An 8,817-nucleotide genomic window follows, 5' to 3' on the forward strand; every position below is an offset into this window, starting at 1 on the left:
TTTAGTATAATCTAAAAAATGAACGGTTTACTAAGCTCAAAGCTGAAATAAATGTATAAAATTTGGCTTGCATCATAGCAGTTGAGCAATAAAGTAATAATAATAATAATAATTATAATAATTGCTTACACTTATATAGCGCTTTTTCTGGACACTCCACTCAAAGCGCTTTACAGGTAATGGGGACTCCCCTCCGCCACCACAAAGTCTGTCCTAATTACCCAAAGTTTGAAAGTACAACATAGAATAAGAATAAGAGAAACGGCAAAACGATTTTGTGTCATCTTCCCCTTTCAAAATATTTTCTGTGCCATTTTTTTGCTTATTCACGTACTATTTTAATCAAAATAATATTAAGAAAGATCTGTATGTATTCAGATAGTATTATTATTGTTCATACTTACTCGTCAAAAGAAGATTGCTGAGATATTTGCAGATATACTTATACGTTTGAAAAACGTGTCCAAAATGGTGACCAACGAATACTAGCAATGCATTGTGGTATATAACCGGAAAATATGCTGGGTTCGATATTTTCTCAACGTATGCGTTTATTAATGTTGTCGATATTATGGTTGAAATTTAACATTGATAATACATCGCGGCTATGTGCCCCCTGCTATGAGCTGATGTGCAATTTTAACGCATGCAGTTAGTAAGGATCGGTCACTGTTGTATGGTATTATATATAATGACATTATGGAATAGGATGGGGACAGGCCTGGCAACACGGGGGGAGGGGGGAATGTCGCCCGTTCAGTTTTGGGCAAAAAGATTTACCTAACTTAATTTGCACCCTAAAAAAATAGTTGTACTTTGTCAATGGTCAGACAACACTAAATGACACGAACAGTCACTCAGTCTGTTTGATGGGCAGGAGGGCTATCCGTCCAGGAACTTCACATATCAGTGTCGTTATTGAGTGTCAACATTACGATCCTGTTTGCTCAGGTGGACCGATTCCTTGCAGTAGTTTATCATTATACTTAAAATCGTTATATAACTAGGACTAGTTATAGCAGTCTGTGCTTTCTGTTGGTTTTACAACATTTTTTTCTTAACGATTCAGAACGTCCATGTAGCTGCAAAAATGAACGCTTATGGTACTTTTCGCTCCAGGCAATACAAACCGTGAGAGTGACGAAAAATGTGAAACTGAACTTCATCGCAAATACCAGATTGCTAGTCATTATCTTCTATCATGAAGCACTAATCAATGGCATAGCTGCGAGATTTCATTTGGGTAGCTGCACCGTACAGCTCCGTTTCAACCGAAATATCACTCCCCCCTCAGAATTTCAGACGCCCCCCTACAGATTTTTCCCCGGGCACCGCGCACTGATGGGGGACGGGGTGTCCAGGAAATGGTATAAACTTTTGTCAAGGAAATAAAAATAGAAACTTTATAGGCACTCAAACATTTTACTGTTTTTTTTCAGGCAGGTGGCAAGACCCCCTCAGCAAAACCCTTGTATGCCAAGCTGTGGGCATTGATTCGTCGAATATACGTATATTTACAGCGAAATTACGTCTATACGTATATATACGTCGCCTCGACGTATAATCAACGTCGAATTGCAACCGTAAAATCGACGACATGAATAAACGCATATATAACGTCGAAAACACGTCTAACACAGTGCCTGAGGCTTTTTACTGTATGTATCGTGTGTGCCGCAACTAGGAGTATACGGCACTCTGCACAGTGCACGAAGTAAATTATTTTGGCAGTAATTAATTTACACGTGTATAATAAATATAGTAAATATAATACATTAATTACTGCCAAAATAATTTACTTCGTGCACTGTGCCGTATACTCCTAGTTTTACCTAGTCGGTAAAACCAAAAGCTAAACAGATTTTTTAGCTTTAATTTTTATTGATGCTTAAAAAAAGGTCATCAGTCCAGTCTGGGGCCCCTCAGCTTCAGTCCAGACCAGTCTGGGGCCCCTCAGCTTCAGTCCAGTCTGGGGCCCCTCAGCTTCAGTCCAGTGCAGTCTGGGGTCCCTCAGCTTCAGTCCAGACTGGGGTGCCTCAGCATCGGTCCAGCACAGTCTGGGGTCCCTCAGCTTCGGTCCAGCACAGACTGGGGTCCCTCAGCTTCGGTTCAGACTGGGGTCCCTAAGCTTCTGTCCAGCACAGTCTGGGGTCCCTCAGCTTCGGTACAGCACAGCCTGAGGTCCCTCAGCTTTGGTCCAGTCCAGTCTGGGGCCTCTCAGCTCCAGTCTAGTCCAGTCTGGGGCCCCTCAGCTCCAGTCCAGTCCAGTCTGGTGTCCCTCAGCTCCAGTGCTGTCCAGTCTGGGGTCCCTCAGCTTCAGACCAGCACAGTCTGGGGTCCCTCAGCTTCGGTCCAGCACAGACTGGGGTCCCTCAGCTTCTGTCCAGCATAGACTGGGGTCCCTCAGCTTCGGTCCAGCACAGTCTGGGGTCCCTCAGCTTCAGTCCAGACTGGGGTCCCTCAGCTTCGGTCCAGCACAGTCTGGTGTCCCTCAGCTCCTGTCCAGTCCAGTCTGGGGTCCCTCAGCTTCGGTCCAGCACAGTCTGGGGTCCCTCAGCTTCGGTCCAGTCCGGTGTCTCTCAGCTCCGGTCCAGTCCAGTCTGGTGTCCCTAGGCTGCAGTCCAGTCGTCTGGTGTCCCTCAGCTCCGGTCCAGTCCAATTCAGTCCAGTCCAGTCCAGTCCAGATCTTAGCAGGCACAGAACCAGGAAAGGAACCTGGAAAGAATATTGTTATTGCAGGTCTGAGGGACACAGACACAGACGTCACCATGACATCAAACAGCAAGAGAAGACTCCTCCTTGAATCACAGACACGACCGGGCGGCGCCCCCCTGTCTGCTCACCTGCACCTCCTCTTCCTCTTCTTGTCCTTCCCGGCAGCCTGCTCCTCCTCTCCCTCGCTCTTCCTCTCCTGAGCTACGGTCTCCGCCGCCTCCATCGGCTCGTCCTGATCTTCTGTCTCCACTGACACGCAGCTCAGGGACTTCAAAAAGACGCATCGGCGCTTCTGAAGCAGAGACAGGAGAGTCACGTTAAGAGTCGGACTGGACACTCCAGGACATGAACACTGCACTGAGAGAGAGAGGGGTTCATACAGACACACTGACTGGACACTCCAGGACATGAACACTGCACTGAGAGAGAGAGAGAGAGAGGGGTTCATACAGACACACTGACTGGACACTCCAGGACATGAACACTGCACTGAGAGAGAGAGGGGTTCATACAGACACACTGACTGGACACTCCAGGACATGAACACTGCACTGAGAGAGAGAGGGGTTCATACAGACACACTGACTGGACACTCCAGGACATGAACACTGCACTGAGAGAGAGAAGGGTTCATACAAACACACTGACTGGACACTGGACAGGAGTAAAGAGAGGATCAGAGCATTACCCACCTTCTTTTTCTTCTATCTCACAGGAGGTGGTGATTGGACCTCCTCCAGCTGGAGTCCGAGTAGGGAGAGAGGGGGCAGGAGAGGGACAGCACAGGGAGAGAAAGAGAGAGACAGGTGAGTCAAGTGTCCCAAGAGCACAGAGACTCTGCTGAGATCACACTCGCAGTGAGTGAGCCTGGGTGTAGCCCACTAATACTGACCCACTGGACACCACAGGACAGAGAGGAGGAGAGAGACACACTGAGGACAGAGAGGAGGAGGAGAGAGACACTGACAGACAGGGCTGAAAGAGAGAGAGACAGAGAGGCAGGGACAGGCAGACAGCAGGCCGAGAGAGACACTGACAGACGGCTGAAAGAGAGAGAGACACTGAGACCCAGGGACAGACAAGACGGCAAAACTCCACCACAGACAGGACAGGGGGCAGGGTGGGACCAGCACTGACCTCCTTCCTCTCTCCTGCCAGAAGAGCTGTCTCCACCTCCTCTTCCTCCTGCAAGTCAAGAGACAGGCTGAGAGAGTGACGGGCTGGCGGGACATCGGCGAACAGAGCTGAAGGCAGAGAGCAGAGGAGACAGGCCCAGCTGGGACAACGCAGGACAGACAGAGAGACAGACAGGGAGACACACGGAGAGACACAGGGAGAGAGACCCAGCTGGGACAACGCAGGACAGACAGAGAGCAGGGAGACACACGGAGAGACACAGGGAAACAGGCCCAGCTGGGACAACGCAGGACAGACAGAGAGCAGGGAGACACATGGAGAGACACAGGGAGACAGGCCCAGCTGGGACAACGCAGGACAGACAGAAAGCAGGGAGACATGGAGAGACTCAGACAGAAGGACAGAAAGACAGAAAGAGAGAAGTACAGACGGACAAAAAGACAGAGAAAAGGACAGATGGACTGATGGACAGAAAGGCAGAGAAAAGGACAGAAAGACAGATGGACAGATGGACAGAGAAAAGAACAGAAAGACAGAGGGACAGATGGACAGAGGGACAGATGGACTGAAGGATAGACGGACAGAAGGACAGATGGACAGACAGACGGACAGACGGACAGACTCTGTCACACTTGCCTCGTCAGACATCTCAGCCTCTCTCCTTGCCCTCCGCACCGGGGAGCCCCAGGCGGGGCCTGGCGGGGCCGGGCGGGCGATGGGGGGCAGGACGGGCGGGGGCAGGGGCAGGGGCACCGCCCCGGGCAGCAGGGGGGGCTCGAGGGGCATGGCGGGGAGGAAGGGGGGGCGGGGAGCGGAGGGGGCTCTCGGGCGAGGAGGGGAGGGACACCGAGCGGAACGAGCTGGGCGAGCCCGAGCGGGACGAGCCGGGCGACCCCGGGAGCTCCAGCTTCAGCTCGGCCGCCCTCTCCAGCTTCTGGACGAGCTCGGGGAAACACGAAGACACCACGGGATTCTGTCCAGCGGGGAGAGGGGGAGACACAACGCAGGGGGGATGAGGAGCAGAGACTACGCCTGGACAGGTGAGTGTGTACAGTGTGTCCAGTAAGAGTCTGGACAGGTGAGTGTGTACAGTGTGTCCAGTAAGAGTCTGGACAGGTGAGTGTGTCCAGTGTGTCCAGTGAGAGTGTGGACAGGTGAGTGTGTACAGTGTGTCCAGTAAGAGTCTGGACAGGTGAGTGTGGACAGTGTGTCCAATAAGAGCCCAGACAGGTGAGTGTGGACAGTGTGTCCAGTGAGAGTCTGGACAGGTGGGTGTGTACAGTGTGTCCAGTAAGAGTCCGGACAGGCGAGTGTGTCAAGTGTGTCCAGAAAGAGTGTGGACAGGTGTGTCCAACAGTAAGAAGCTGTCTTACCCTGTAACCTAGCTCAGGGGTGTTAGGGGGTGCTCTGTCTCCTCCCTAGATCTCACCTTCAGCTCTGGTGAAATGCCGGACCACTAGGAGATGCTGGAAACGAGGACACAAGACAGAAGTCAGGTATCGGGAGTTTAGGGGCACCAGGCTGCAGGCTGTGGACTTCTGAGTGAGCTGAAAAGGGACAGGTAGAAACATGTTGAATATTTAGTTTTACAACAATACCTTGAGTTTGGACTGCGATCAGCTTCATTTTGTATTTCAGCTGTGAAAATGCAATTTCAAAAATGCACGCCCCAGTCATGTTAGGTTCAAGTTACAGTTGCATCACAACTCAATACATTTGCAATTCACTTCAAATGTTGTTTTTGTTTGATCCAGTCTGTCCTCACCAGCTATCAGTGGGGAGGAGAGCAGAGTAATGAAGCCAATTCATAAATGGGGGTTATTAGGAGGCCATGATTGGTAAGGGTCAATGGGAAATTTGGCCAGGACACTGGGGTAAAACCCCTACTCTTTTCGAGAAACACCCTGGGATTTTTAATGACCACAGAGAGTCAGGACCTCGGTTTTACGTCTCATCCGAAGGACGGCGCCAGTTTACAGTCCAGTGTCCCCATCACTATACTGGGGCATTAGGACCCACATGGACCGCAGGGTGAGCACCCCCTGCTGGCCCCATTAACACCTCTTCCAGCAGCCACCTTAGTTATTATTGTCGAGAAGGAAAGAATATTAGGAACATGAAAAGGCTGAATTTCTTAAATGCATTTTTTATACTGAAACAGAGAGGCACACACACGTCATTACAAACGCACACCCGCACAGAGACGTCCTCAAGCGCCTTGTTCACAATTATGGACTCCAACAGGAACAAAAAACGCCAGCCTGACAACTCGAGCATTCAAACCAAGAACCCAACACATAGTCACGTTGGCAGCCTGTGCAGAAAAGCAAAAGAACCACAAGCCGCCTCTTTTGGGAGGAAAAACACACAGTCCCTCTCTCACACTCCTGATTTCCTTAAATAGCTCATTCTTCATCTCTGGCTCCTACATACAGTATAGCAGCGCTCAGTCTGCTTTGAATAAGCCATAAATCCAAGATTTGTTTTATCTGTTCCTCTTGTCTAGGCCTAGAGCTGCTTTTCATAAAAGAGCTGTTTGCATAAATAGCTAGGGTTACAGCTGAAGACACCAGCTTCATCCCCCAGTGTGTTATACGTCGGGAGCAAGAGAAGAGGGCCAGGCCGTGCCTTTTCATAGATTTTTCTTCTGAAAAGTCAGTTTCTCAGAGGCAGATTTAGCCCCTCATGCATTGTAGAGAGATAGACACGCCCGCGCGCGAACAGTTAGAGCTGCACCCTCACACAGAGTCAGACCCGCACAGACACATCCTCTTGTTTAAACAAATACACAAACCTGACGGCGCTCACAATGATCCAGACACACACACACACACACACACACACACACACACACACACACACGACATCAGTAGTCACACTTGCACACTGGACCCCAGCTCAGTCCTCACCTCCAGCTCCTGCAAACCGCTTCGAACAAACTGCATTAAGAAAATTAGGCTGCGTTCCGGTAGCAGGCCATCCTGGGCACCAGTGTGAGTTACACACTCATTTGTAAAAGCCCTTCCGCATTGTCGGGCATGCTTCACAGTGCTGGACCTGGGGTGTGGGTGCTGTCTGTGTGGAGTTTGCATGTTCTTTCCCTGGTCTGTGGGGGTTTCCTCCAGGTGCTCCAGTTTCCACCCACAGTCCAGGGACAGGCTGCCACTTTCACTGGGCAGTGCACCGTCGCCGTGGCAGCATGGTGGGTCGGATCTGATTTCAGTCTTTATTTCCTTTTTTAGAGATCCTGTAACCAGTACCTGTTAACTGCCACGACGGACAGGGAAATGCGTCATCACTGTACATCCTCTTACCTCCTGTGGCAAAGGGCAGCTGATGAAGCTTTGTGCTCGCCGGATCATGGCAATCGCCTCTCCACCCTGATCCTGGCTCAGCACAGGGCACCTGGGTTCACTCCCTTCAGACGAAAGAGACTCAGTTCCTCCAGCCTGTCAGTGTGGGACACACCCTTCAGACTGAAGAGAATCAGTTCCTTCAGACTAAAGAGTACTTTCAGCCTGTCAGTGTACCTTTGATGGACGGGGTACCAGGCCATCAAAGGGTACTAACCACTGTACCAGAACCGTGCCACCGTCTGACTTCTAAACAGTGTAAACTAATTTTCTGAAATAATCGGCTGAAACTTTGTTGCAACACCTTCTTTGTTGACAATATTTTGTCTTTGTCGTATTGGTTTTGCTGGTCCCTGACCGTAAGAAAACACATTTACCCCCCCCCCCCCAGTGGATATAACTCCAAACCTCTAGCAGCAGATGAAATTGATTTGCCAGGGATTTAAATTAAAATGATCCCAAAGTAAAGCAGAGAGACTGATTTGCCTAGGCACCTGGCACGGGATGGGGGGAGTCCGATTTGAATATTGTCCTTGCAGAGAACCAATTAGATTGGGCCTCGCTAAGCCCGAATGGTTTCCATGGGGACCACAGCTGGGTGATCCGAGGAAAGACCGAGGGCTGTACAGGCCTGGAAACAGTCCGCGTCTACCCAGCGTCCCCGGCGGGTCGGAGACAACCCCGCATCCAGAGGGGAGAAGAACGGTGAGTGGTGACTAAACTAGAGGGGAAAATAAATGTCGGGGAGCAATGCAAATCGACAAAGAATTACAGAAGTGCAAAGTTTCAGAAACACTGTGTAGGAATGAGTGACCTGTTAGGAAATCCCGATGTTATTGTTTCAGGGTGTGGAGGGAGCTTTTAACGGTTATAGGGAAATTTCAGGACATTTTAAAGATTGTAAATGTCCAAACCTGCGAGAAATGTAAGCCTTGTTCATTTGAGAGTCTGGGAACGTTTTAGCGCGTAGGGTACCCAGCGTACCGACAGGGCTCAAAAAGAGTGTTTATTTCACTGTAGCCCGCAGTGCGACCTGTTTTGAAGAGGGAGTGGTCAGTTGCTTTATTTGAGTAATTGGCTCTGCCTTAAGTGAAACTGTACCAGTCAAGCAATGTTGACCCAGGGAGAACCTGATGAGAAAGATGATAAATGATCAGCTTCTCCTTTATTTACATGACAACACCTTGCTTTAAGTCACTGCTTATCCAGTGAAAACAAAATCAGTGTCTCTGTGGCTCAGGCTCTGCGCCTGGGGCTGGAAGGGTTTGTCGGTTCAAGTCCCGCAGCTGGCAGAGGTATCCTACTCATTTGGGCCCCTGAGCAAGGCCCTGAACCCCAGCTGCTCCAGGGGTGCCGTATAAATGGCCGACCCTGCGCTCTGACCCCCAGCTTCTCTCTCCCTGTCTGTGTGTCTCATGGAGAGCAAACTGGGGTCTGCGAAAAGAAAAATTCCTAATGCAAGAAATTGAATATGGCCAATAAAAGTGATCTGATCTTATCAACTGAGGGCCACAGGACCTATTCTGGCAAGCAAAGGGCACTAGGCAGGCTACATCCTGGACAGGACGCCACTCTATCACAGGTCTTGGTAAATTGATCACGTATTATGTCT

This window comes from Lepisosteus oculatus, chromosome 14 (assembly GCF_040954835.1).
Source record: "Lepisosteus oculatus isolate fLepOcu1 chromosome 14, fLepOcu1.hap2, whole genome shotgun sequence".
Lineage (NCBI taxonomy): Eukaryota > Metazoa > Chordata > Actinopteri > Semionotiformes > Lepisosteidae > Lepisosteus > Lepisosteus oculatus.